A 13,602-nucleotide genomic window follows, 5' to 3' on the forward strand; every position below is an offset into this window, starting at 1 on the left:
ATATAGCATGGAGATTACTTGAATTGTGTGTTTCCTTTTGTGACCTTTTTAGATGTGGCTTTTGTGAGGGAGGGGAATAATTTTCTTAAGCTTTTTGTTGTCTGTAATGGTGACGACAGTTGAACATGACAGCATTTTTAAAATTTTTTTTTATTATCAAACTGAATTACAGAGAGATTACAGTTTCATACATTAGGCATTGGATACATTTCTTGTTCTGTTTGTTACCTCGTCCCTCATTCCCCCCTCTCCCCTCTCCTTTTCCCTTCCCCTCCCCATGAGTTGTTCAGTTGTTCAGTTCATTTTCACCAAACAGTTTGTAAGTATTGCTTTTTGTAGTTGTTTGTCTTTTTTTACCCTGTGTCTCTCGATTTTGGTTTTCCTGGTTCTAATACCAGTATACACGGTTTCCAATACACTCAGATAAGATACAGAGATAGTGTAGGTACAACCACAGGAAGATGATACAGGAATATCATCAATAATAGAGGCTACAGTTACATATGGCATGTTGAAAGTAGTTACAACTGTGATATAACAATCATTTCCATAACATGTAGTTCATTTCACTTAGCATTATCTTATGTGTTCATAAGGGTATAGCTATTGGGCTCCTGTGATCCTCTGCTGTGACTTGCCTAAACCTGTGCTAATTATTCCCTATAAGGGAGACCATAGAGTCCATGTTTCTTTAGGTCTGGCTCACTTAGTATAACTTTTTCCAAGTCCTTCCATTTCCTTACAAATGGGGCAATGCATGACAGCATTTTTTTTAATTACCCAGAGGAATAAACCAAAAGGAAAGACAACCCCTTTAGAAGTTTCAAAGTAAGTGTTGTGCAGGAAATCTGAAAAATAGACTACAGACACATAAATATAAGGAAGCATATTTAAAATTGCTATAGGCTATCCATGACATAAAATTTTCAATTAAAACCATTTTATATGCAATAATCACATTCTGAAAAAGCATATACAACTTGCTAATGGATTATAACACTCTCCCAATGAAGCAAGCCTTAAAATATAAGAAAATTGAATGTATTTTGCTTAACATGCACTGATATTTTTAACACGATAGAGGTTTTTGAAAGTCTTATGGAAAGTCCTTGACTCTTGTTTGCAGGAGACAGGGAAACAAGAGCTGAAGTTGATGGAAGCTTTCTTTTTTTAGAGCTGTTTTTAAGGGATCTGACATCTGTAATTCAAATCTATTTTGACTGAAACAATAAATATGATTCAATCCTGAAATTTTATTTCAAAAATGTAAGAGAGAAATTCATGGGACCCCCTCAAAGTAAATGACAAGCCTAGTCTCTGAAATATGTCAGGAACACATTCACACTATGTAAAAATAACAGCAGAACCATGACCAAATGTCCTGAAAGCAAGTGTCAAGGAAAGGAACTTGCAAATCTAATATTAATCATATCCTTAGGAAGTAACCGGGACCTTTGACAGAATCCCCTTCATAAATATTTTTAGGGCAGCAATGTTATTTCTTCTTTGCTTAGTTGATGTGCTGGGCAGAATCATTTACCCAGCGTTAGGGAGACTTATAGTAGGTGATCCATATGGAGCCATTCAATACTATGCACAAATATTCACTTTAATATATATTATGCTTAAACACTGTTCTAGATGCTAGGGACATATCCATAAATATGTAAACACCTGACTTTATGCAACTTATATTCTAGTGGAGTGAAATTCCATATCTGTCCAGCTATTCATTTATCAATCCACCTATGCATTTATTTACGTAGCTATTGATCCAGCAATCTGTCCATTCATCTGTTTATCTATGTGTGTATAATGTAGATATGCACACACAAATACACACATACACACAACATGTGAGATGTTGAGCACTATGGGGAAAAAAAGAAGCAAGGCATGAGAACAGGGAATCGATGAGGGGTAGCATGTAAACAGAGATGTCATCTAAAGTATCTCTGTTAAGATGACATTTAATTACAGCCGTGAATAAAATAGATGTCAGTAGAAAGAATATTACACACAGAATACAAATATAGCAAAGCTAAAACAGGAGATTGCTTAGTATACTAGCGGGATATCAAAGAAGGATGAGAAACAGATACTTGGAAAACTTGGAAACTTGGAAAATGGTAGGAAATAGAGAAGAGGGAAAGTAACAGGGCCAGATGAGTTCAGTTTTACAATTCCTACTCCTTACAGTGGGAAGTTCTGGGAAGATCTAAGCAGTAGAACAATGTGATGATCCTGAGGTATAATAACAAGAAAGTCAAATGACTAGGAATCCCACCTAAAGCAAAACCAAGAAATACTCAGTCAAAACTTGAAGCAGTACATAGCAAGCAATAGACACTCAATAATGATTTGATGACTGAAAGAAATTGTGGCTAAATATCAGATTTGATGGTGATAGCCTATGCCCCAACAAAAACTCATACATCATTTGATATTTATTCCTCTAACCAAAACCATATTTCCTTTTAGGTACCTTTTAGGTACCTGAGCGTGTAACAATTTGGCTAATTTAAGTCATCAATCTGTTTTGTGAATTAGAACTTTAAAAAAAAAACAATCTAGAAGGCAAAATGTATATTTGGTTTTTAAGAAGGGTGGGTAATGAGAAGAAAAACTTGGAAAAAACTACTAAAAGGGAAGGAAACATTGGTGCATTCTGCTTGTTCTGGAATTGTCTGAAAGGTAGCCCTGATAGTGATGTTTGCCCATCTTCACAACATAGCCCCAAGTGCCCAGGCCCATGCTATCTGAAAGATTTGAACACCAGTCTTTGATCATGTCTTCCTCCAGTGCATAAAATTGGATCAAGAACACAGTTAGCAAGTGTTCTATATCTACAGAAGAGCATGTCAGACCTTATGCAAAGTTATCTTCCTTCTTAGTATTCAAAAGCCTGCTCTGAAGTGAAGAATATGTGTTTTGGGGTGCTCAGTTTGCTACCAGAAAGAGAAACCATTAGGGAGTGTTTTTCTTCTAATATTGGGTACAGGAAGTTAGACACAGTCTCTTCTATATGAGAACCTATTAGCAAGAACTATCCCACCTGGGGTTTAGTATGATCCAAATGACTCATATGAAGTAGAGTCTATCAATACTATGAAAGAATATTCATTTTCATACACACTACTGTATATATATATATTATCATTATGATCTGTCTCAAGGTACTAAATGGTTGTCTAAAGGATGGTCATAGCTCCATCAAGAAAAGAAACTGAGACTCTGACTCGTGACTTAAGGCAAAGAAAGAATCCACTGAAATCAGTTCTTAGAACACTTTCAAGTACATTTCTTTTTCCCATTTTACATACATGTGTATTGTTATGCCACAATGACTTCATTGAGCATAAAAGTTATACAGTTTGGTACTGCATATTTTTAACAACAATGACAAGAATCTCAAAAGTCCAAAATACAGATGTAAAAAATATTATTAGCATTTTAGTATGATCCTTGAAGTTGTTTTTCTCCCTGTTATATACCTTATGCTGACTAGGAAGGCATTTTTATCACTTGAGCCATAACTCCAGCCCACTTTTGTTTCGGTTGTTTTTCAGATAGAGTCTCACAATTTTCGTTCAGTGCTGGCTTCAGACTCACATTTTCCTACCTCCACCTCAAGCATAGCTGGGATTACAGGTTTTAACCACCATGACTAGTTCTTTGAAACAGGATCTCACTACTTTCTGGGGATGTCCTAGCATGGCCTTCAACGGTGATGTGCCTATCTCTGCTTCCCAAGTAGCTAGGATCACAGGCATTAGTCACCCGTCAGAGCATGTCTCTATTTTTGTAAATTAAGTTCTACTGGAATAAGGCAATCTGCACCTGTATGTTATACTAGCTTGGCTACTTTTAGGTAACAGCTGGAGGACTAAGTTTCAGTGCAGTAGCTACAGCAAAGGCTATTCAGCATGGCATGTCTAAACTACTTACTATCAGAAAACATGCAGGGGCCAGACCCACCACCATCTATAGAATATGCAGGAGAAAAATGTCAGTTTCTCGCCCTTCCCCCACATCTTTTATTTTGACTTGGTTAGATTTTTTTATTGCTATTTTTAAGGAGTTATACAACAGGGATACAATTTCATAAGTCATTATGAGCACAATACCTCTTGGGCATTTTCACCCGTTTCTTCATTTTTTCCACACTACACACAAGTGACATACTTCCTTTTTTAACACAGCATATATTGAGTATAATGACGTCATTTGCCCACCCTTTCTCCCTCCATTCCTGTGCCCCCACTCTGCCCACCATTGACTTGGTTATATTGTTAACCATCCTTTGCACTGAATATCCCTTATCTAAAATACTTGAACTTATAAGTCATTTTTTTCATATTTTGAAATATTTACATATATGTGACTTGTCTTGAGTATAGGACCCATGATTAAGCACATTTATTTATGTCATATATCTCATATATATATATCCTGAATATAATTTTATACACTATTTCTCATAATTTTATACATAAAATGGAACTTTCTATTCATGTTACATTGTAGCTCAACAAGTTTTAGAGTGTTGTGGGTTTTTTTGGATTAGGCATATTCAGTCTGCATTGAGTCTACTTTGAATGATACAAGGCTAGAGACATGCCAGTTTTGCTTTACTTCAACCTTCCTTTTCCTCAGTTGCAAGGTGGCAAGTTCCAGATGCTGGGAGGTGAGAGACGATGGGTATGGACACCCTAATAGAACCAATTCCCACTGGGTGCAACCTCATTCTCCAATCTCAGATCAAATATATTGTTCTTATTTCTGTCTGATTTCCAAAGGGAGATCTTTGATAAAGAAGGCTAAATTTTCTTTCCCTTTAGAGACTGGAATGTTCCAACAAAGGCCTTTTTTAGATGTGTTTTTGCCATCTAGCCTTGATAAGTAGACTTAGCTCTCAAGAGCATCATGGCATCTCTTGAATTTTGTAGTAAGTTGCTTTTACTAAACTAGGTGAAAAGTGTACTCCTGTTTGAGCAACTTCCAGTGGGGATATGTGTAGTGACAGAGTCCCCTCCTGAGTCCAAACATAGGCAACGTTTTACAGAAAGAACAATGTGATAATCACCATTTATTTTCAAGTGTTGCATATTTGTTTCAACAAATTTCAAAACATTTCCCAAGAGATTTTAAAGAAAGCCACCAAGTATGTTTAACAAAACAACATATGGAATGCTAATTTTGTTGTGATGTTATCCTCTAATACAGCAAGTAACAGATTTTTCGTAAAATCAGCAGATTTGCAAACACTAATTAAGAAACACTGAAAACTATCAAGGTCAACTGAAGAATCCATTTGAAAACAAATATTCATAGTCTTGTTAGTTCTAGTAATTTCTCACCAGAGAGTCACAGAAACATCAACAAACTTTCACTATGCAAGATCTGCAGGGAAGGTAAATAAACAAAGTACACTTTGGATTTTGAATACAGAGCTGAACAGTGAGAATTGGGGAGTGAAGAGAAACAACTAATTTGTTTCTCTCAATCTAATCACTCCTCAGGAGCACAAAATCTTTGGAGTACAGGACCTCTGCTCGGAGTAAGTCTCCTAAGAGACTTTACCAACATTCTGTGCTTTCATGGGAGAACATGCTCTGACACAGTTAACTCTCTACACAAGTAATTCTCCACTTTGTATGGAAAGAGAAAGTAACCCCCCCCCCAATAAACTAGCCCAACAAATTCCATCTTTTTTTGTTGTTGTTGCCAGTCCTGAGGCTTGGGACTCAGGGCCTGAGCACTGTCCCAAGCTTCTTTTTGCTCAAGGCTAGCACTCTACCACTTGAACCACAGCACCACTTCTGGCTTTGTCTGTTTATGTGGCGCTGAGGAATCAAACCCAGGGCTTCATGCATGCTAGGCAAGCACCCTACCACAAAGCCACATTCCTAGCCCAATAAATTCCATCTTATTTCTGCCCTTGATTCTGTAACCATTCATTAGTCTGTCTCCCTATTCATGGGGTATGTCATTTTCTACAAAATTCTCTACACAGAAAAGCAAGAGGGTAGATAGATATGTGTATATGTATGTGTGTATGTATATTTATTTCTAAACAATTCTATTTTTAACAACTGGATATGGATTAAATATTCAAATAGTCAACCTTGTTGAATGCTGAGGGCTACTCAATTCTTTTTTTTGGTTGGTCATGGGGCTTGAACCTTTGGCCTACATGCTGTCGCTAAGCTCTTTAGCTCAAGGTTAGTGCTCTACCACTTGAACCACAGTGCTACTTCTAGCTCTCTGGTGGTTAATTGGAGATAAGAGTTTCATGGACTTTCCTGCCTGGGCTGGCTTTGAACTGCAATCCTCAGATCTCAGCCTCCTGAGTAGCTAGAATTACAGATGTGAGCCACCAGCGCCCAGCTCACTCAACTCTTAATATAGCAAACTCACTGACAGAAGATGAGTTATGATATATACATACTCTCCAAGGGCAAAGTCACCACTAACAAAAAGTTGTTTTCAAACAGGCTAACTTCACCTAAGAACTGTAGACTAGCAACAGAAAAGCTCATTGAAACACAAGTATACAGTTAAAAAAATATATGTCTAGAAACCAACATTTCTATATTAGTTTGTCATATTATCATTTGATATCTTTATGTCATTTTATTTAAAGGAAAGGAATGTGTGAAGCCAGTAACAGTGAGCTTGTCATCCTACCAATATGAAAGGCTAAGATGGGAAAATTATAGTCCTGGGCCAGCTTAGAAAAATCCTTGAGCTTTATCTCAATGAAAGAAAGCTGGATGTGATGTCATGCACCTGCCATTCCAGCTATAATGGTGGGAACCTTAAAACAGGCAGATGCCCAGGCAGGAAGTAAGACCGTATCTCAAAAATAACAAGCATATCAGGCACTGGTGGCTCACACCTGCAATTCTACTTACTCAGGAGGATGAGAACTGAGGATTGGTTTAACATCAGCTCATATAGAAAAATGGTGGGATTCTTATCTCTAACTAGCAAGAAGTTGGAAGTATAGGTATGGCTCAAGGGGTAGTACACTGGCCTTGAACTAAAAAGTCAAGCAAGAGTGTGATTTAGCCCCTGTTGTTACTGTATTTTATTTTGGTGCCCTGAGTATTGTATATACATGTATCTGAATTAGAGAAGAGAAGGGGAACATCAAAATGGTGAGACAAAGGATAAAAGGCAAACCAATGCAACAGCAATACTCACAAGACAATATGTTGTAAATTAACTGTACACTCCCAGGGCAGAGGGATTGAAGAGGGAAGGTGAGAGAAAAATGAAGGAGAAGGTAACAAGTTTGACAAGAAATGTACTCACTACCTTATTATGTAACTGCAACCCTTCTGTACATCACCTTGACAGTAAAATTGAATTTCAATATAAAAGTGTGAGGTCCTGAGTTCATAACCCAATACTACCAAAAAAGCAAAGAAATGTTTAAAACTAAAGTTTTGAGAAAGGTCATTAACCAGCATATGAATTTTTATTGCCATTGCATTCCATGAGATAGGATTTGATGTACTTAACACGCAGGAGGGACTCATCCTTCTGTCCCACAGATCCATAATGTTGAGCTTCAAGTTATGACCCCTAAAAGATTATGATGCACAATTACAGAAAACAAAGGCGTCAGAGGAAAAGTTCCAGAGAGTAATAAAATTTGTCAACTATCCCTTGAGGAAAAGTATTTCATAAAACAATCCTCCTTCTTGTTCTCTTCCTTCCTCCATTTTGCATCACTGCCTATAGATAAAACAAAGAGATTCTGAGACTATGGGATGGAAAGGGTCTCTTAACCAATGAGTGACTATTGAATTTAATATTGAGATATCTAGGGCCTTTGCCTAGAGATACAGAGAATCTAACCACTAAAATACAAAACATTGGAAGTTTTAAAACATTATTTACTGCTAAGTCTAAAACACTCAAACACCCCCAGCACAGTGGTCGCCAAATCTAAATGAGAGTTTGCGGGCTTTTTAAGAGTTGCTCTTAGAGGAACATTTCAGCTCTCTGAAGACGTGTGATACATATGAAGATGGAGTGTCTGGCTGAAGACCAATGTGCCTATGAGCACAAAGCAAATGGACCCAGATGGATAGCTTTTCTAAAATCATAAACAGCAATGCTGAAGAAAACTCTAGGCTTAGACTGGTTTATGGCATCAACAATTAAACTAGACTCATTGCACTCATGGGGTTATTGCAAATTCAGACAAGACCTAAAGGATTTTCAAGTAATCTAATTATGCTCCTATTTAATCATGTTTATGCACAGTGGGTTTATTTTCTCTCTTTTAATTGATGTTTGTAATCCGCACTATCCAGGCACTTCATTTAAATGCCCACAGATAACTCACTTGGGTTCTCCTCATGGGAGAGAAGAGAAACATTTGTGGTATACATATCAGGGTCCAAAAAGCAGAATGCGCTTTGGAAAATGCAAGACAAGAACCAATGCATTAAAAAAAAGAACTGATGCATTCTTTGCATTGTAGTAAATTGTAGTAAAGAATAAAGTATAAAATCTATCATTGTAAGCATACAATCCAATTGTCTGCAAACATTCACATGTTGAGCAATCGATTTCCAAGATTTTTTAAGAAATAAATCATCACAAAAAAGAACTTTGTACCTACTCATTCAACAACAGCGTCCCCAATCTGCCCCTCCCCCAAGTCTCTGATAACCACTCTTCAGTTCTTAATCTTAAGAACGTGTCTGTTCTACTTACTGCATGGAAGTAGAATCAGTGCTTGTTTTTAGTATCATGTTTCAAAATGCACTCATGTTGTGATATGCGAGTGAATTTTATTCTTTCATGTAGCTGAATTACATTCTACTAAATCATACAATTTCTTTTTTGACTCACCTATTAATGAACTCTTGGATTGTTTCCATCTTTTGGCTACTGGGATAGGTGTTACAATAGTGGCTATTTGAATCTGTTTTCAATGTTCTGGGATAAATACTTAGGGGTGGAATTACTGGGTTATGTGGTAATTCTGTTCAATTTTTTGAGGAACCACTAAAGTTTTCCATAGCATATACACCATTTCATATTTTTACAGTGTATAAAGCTTTTGATTTTTCCCTATCATAACCCAAACTTGCTATTTTAGGGTTTGTTTGTAATAGCCATGTGAATGGGTGTGAAATAATATATCATAACCCTGTAAGACACAATCTAATGCTATACTTCCAAATGGTGAAACCTTAAGTGATCAAAACTCTTAATGTCTAAAATCCCTACTATTTCCCCAACCACAATCTCAAACAAACTAAAATTCCAATGGTTCATACCATGAAAGCCAAAATCCCCCAAACCACAACTCTTTTTGATAAAAATAAGATAAGATACAAAAGGTGTAGAAAGAAATCTGGGGCAAGGATTACTAAGGTTTTGGCTGTACACATGACAGTTGTATTATGTAAAGCACAATAAATACCAAGAAATATATTATTTAGGAGTATATCTGAGAGGTTATTTCCAGAGATTAGTGTGCGAGTCTGAATAAATTAGCTGGGAACGATTTTCCATGGAGAAAATAAATGTAAAAACATTCCCTGACAAGAACCATGCACTAACAGGAAGATGTCTGCCAGGCAAAACTTCAAGATATAGTGAATGGCCAACAAAGTCCATCAATTCCTATAAATTCACTCTGTGCAACTGCTCATAACTTTTCTTTTAATATGCTTCCTACATATAAGATACTATCTTATCCTTTGATAGTTGAACGAAGTGGTTTCAATTTACTATGTTGAATTTTCTTTGTAGTTAATTTTCTTCCTTCTTCTTCCTTTCCTCTGCCCCTTCCTCCTTGCCTCCCTTCTCTCCCTCCCTTCGTTCTTCCCTTCCTTCCTTTCTCTTTATAGCAATATTGAGATTAAATCCAAGGCCAGGAAATTGCTAACAAAGCACTCTACCATTTGAATTACGTCTTACCTCATGTGTTTGTTTGTTTGTTTGGTTGGTTGGTTGCTTTGAGACAACTGGACTCAAACTCTACTTACTAACTAGTTGGGATTATAGGCATGTACTACCATATCCAGCTCCACTATTTGGAATTATTAACATTATTTTTTCTCTCTTTTATTTTGCAATTTACTATGCTATGTATGGCATCTTATTTTCAATATTGGGATTTTTAATTTGGTAAATAATTTTAGAGTGTTCTCAAGCATTTCTTAAGGTTTTTGAAGATATAACTTTGAAAATTGCATTATCAAAATGTCAGTATTATGCATGTATATATTTTTTTAAAGCTAACAAATGTGGCTTAGTGGTAGAGTGCTTGCCTAGCATGTATTAAGCCCTGGGTTCAATTCCTCAGTACCACATAAACAGAAAAGGCTGGGAGTGTCATTGTGGCTCAAATGGTAGAATGCTAGCCTTGAGCAAAGAAGCTCCAGGGACAATGCCCAGGCCCTGAGTTCAAGCCCCAGGACTGGCAAAAAAAGAAAAAAAAAGTAAAAAAGACCTCATCTGAGTTGTCTATGTCCCACCACAGTGCTGACTGTTCTGAGTAGGGAAATCTTCAATAGTGCCAAATATTTTAATTGAATAGGAACTGAATAGGAAAGTAAAATATTTTAAATAAAGCATCTCTACACACACACACACACACACACACACACACACACACACACACAGTAGAGCAACTTGATAGCTTCATTAATGACTAAATGACTGTCATGTTGGTCTTTGGGTTGTGGGAGAGATATGTTTAGATAGACCTGTATAGACATAGGTAAGTACAGAGATACATTTCCAGACAAGAATGAAAAGAGTAACACAGAATAGCTCCATGATTTTTAAAAATCCATATATTTCTCATCTGTTATTATCCAAAATTTAATTGAAAAGCAAACATCAATGGTATCAACTAATGCTGCAGCTTTCAATGTCCTCTGCTCTTTAGGCTACAACTATCACAGACTACATCAATGCAGAAATCATACCATTTTTCTAATTAAAGACCTGTGTTCAGTTGGTTTACACCAAACAGTTGTGCAAGCATTGCTTTTGTAGTCATTGGTCTTTTTATTTTGTGTCTCTCGATTTTAGTATTCCCTATCATTTTCCTATTTCTAATACCAGTATACACAGTTTCCAATGTACTCTGATAAGATACAGTGATAGTGCAGGTACAACCACAGGAAGGGGATACAAACGGTGATCAAAGATGGAAGCTTTGGTTTCACATGGTATGTTGGAATTAATTAAAACAATGATGTAACAGTCGTTTCCATAACATAGAGTTCATTTCACTGAGCACCATCTTATGTGTTCATAAGAGTATAGCTATTGGGCTCTTATGATTCTCTGTGGTGACTGGCCTAAACCTGTGCTAATTATTCCCTATGAGGGAGACCTAGAGCCCATGTTTCTTTGCGTCTGGCTGATTTTACTTAGTACAATTTTTTCCAAGTCCTTTCTTTTCCTTACCAATGGGGCAAAGTCATTCTTTCTGATAGATTCATAAAATTCCTTTGTGTATGTATACCACATTTTCCTGATCCTGATTTTAGTGAGGGGCATCTGGGTTGGCTTCAACTCATGGGGGAACAGGAAAGGAGAGGGGAGAGGGGGGAATTAGGGAGGAGGTAACAAACAGTACAAGAAATGTTTCCAATGCCTAATGTATGAAACTGTATCCTCTCTGTATATCACTTTAACAATAAAGAAATAAATTTTTTAAAGCTAAAAAAAAAGACCTGTGTTACCTGTGTTATCTGAATATTGTTTATCTCAAATAATTATTCCTTTTGGTGACTGTTTTCTTTCTTTTTTTTTTTTTTTGCCAGCTCTGAGGCTTGAACTCAGGGCCTGAGCACTGACCCTGGCTTCTTTTTGCTCAAGGCTAGCACTCTACCACTTGAGCCACAGCACCATTTCTGGCTCTTTCTATATTATGTGGTGCTGAGGAATCGAACCCTGGGCTTCATGTATATGAGGCGAGCACTTTACCACTCGGCCATATTCCCAGCCCAACTGTTTTCTTATTATCTAATTTGTACCCATACCCTCAATCCTTGCTCCCTCTCTTCAATGTATTAATTTTTATTTTGAAGAGAGGAGACAACGTACACAGCATAAGAAAAGCAAACTCAGAAACACTACAGGATTTTTTAAAAATCTGAAACACAGGTCCAAAAGTTATTGCTATCTGCCCAATTAGTTCTGTAAACTCTTGTCATATTACAAACATGTTAGTCCATATTACTTTAAACGCATCTTGGAGGTAAATTATCTTCAGTTTACAATGACAAGCAGAAATAATTCCTTCCTACTTTTCAGAAGAATGGCAAGAACCATCTCAAACCCCAAAGACAGAATGAAAAATGTGAGGTCAGCCAGGTACAAAGCCTGCAATCAACACCAAAGCTTTATATAAACAGAAATCAAGATTTCCAGAATCCTGTGATTAGGTCAGGAAATCTCAAATCCCTGAACCAATTGATTAATATAACTAAGATGATCTCAGGAAACCAAGAGGAAGGGGGGAAGTCGCTAGAAGTGACTGTGCAAGAAAGGCTATACTTGAACATAATTTGCTCTTTTCCTTCCGTGCCTTCAGGGAAGATATGATCGGAGACATTTCCCAGATGGAAGCCTAGTGTTGGGGCTAAGTTAGTTCTAGGTTATTATTTATATATTCTCTTTACACTTTGATCTTAGTGATGCTGATGAAAGAAACGAGAACAGAAAACTAAGGCAAACACCCAGTACAAGGTAATCATGATAGAGGAACAGGGCTGAACTGGTCCCGCTGGCCACACAGGCCATCAGCAGGCCCTATATGATCTAGTAACAGGTGAGCCAGGTGCAGAAATGTGGCTCCAGGCTCACAAGAGTGCAACACCACCACCCCATCAATTGGTGTTAGCACTGGGTAACTTATGAAAAAAACCTGCAACCTGAACATGGGTCAGGAAATGGTTACAAATTACAAAGAGGTTTGGAGGGAAAAGTGGCCTCTTATGCCATAGTCTTCAAAGCAACTTCCTCTTTTCCCTGATCTCAGAACCAGAGGATGGAATTCTGTCCCTATGAAATTCTTCCCAAAGCATAGTGTGAGCTGGGATGTAGCTCAGTGGCAAAGCACTTGCCTAGCAAGTACAACATCCTGAGTTTGATTCCCAGTACCAAAAAAGAAAAAAAAAAAAAAAGGGACAAGCCAAAGCATAGTGTGAGATGTTCACAGCGTAGTCATGGGGAGGCAGATGTTACTGACTGGCCATCATGCTTTTCTGGGAAAGAAACTGTCATGTGACATTTGTGACATGGGGAGCAGTAACCTATGATCTCTCAAGAATTCTCCAGCACCTCACAGATGCTTGTGTTCTCTAGAAAGTCCAAATCCTTGAAGTTCGATAAAACTCTCCAGTATGGTAGTTCAAAATTAATGATTCTGATAGACTAATGGAGCTGAAAGTGGCCTCTCTCAGCTTGCCAGCTAAATGTGATGCTGCCTTGACAGTTCATTTATTTTATCCTTCCTGATATATTCAGGATGGATAACTGAACAGCACCACCTCAAACTAGCTTCATGGGCTACTAGAATTCTCTGTGTCCTCAGATATATTTTTTTAC

General features: G+C 37.2%; 1 protein-coding gene and 1 long non-coding RNA gene across 9 annotated transcripts in view; both read right to left on the reverse strand.

Annotated features, from left to right (window-relative positions):
* Window positions 1-13,602, reverse strand: part of Sugct (succinyl-CoA:glutarate-CoA transferase) — a 546,711-nt gene that overhangs the window by 249,631 nt on the left and 283,478 nt on the right. The gene's annotated exons all lie outside the window — the stretch shown is intronic.
* Window positions 10,559-11,786, reverse strand: LOC125346679. Its single transcript, XR_007210001.1, has 3 exons — window positions 11,733-11,786; window positions 10,650-10,986; window positions 10,559-10,613 (listed from the first exon to the last, which is right to left on the reverse strand). It is a non-coding gene; the product is annotated as an uncharacterized LOC125346679 (long non-coding RNA).

This window comes from Perognathus longimembris, chromosome 2 (assembly GCF_023159225.1).
Source record: "Perognathus longimembris pacificus isolate PPM17 chromosome 2, ASM2315922v1, whole genome shotgun sequence".
NCBI lineage: Eukaryota > Metazoa > Chordata > Mammalia > Rodentia > Heteromyidae > Perognathus > Perognathus longimembris.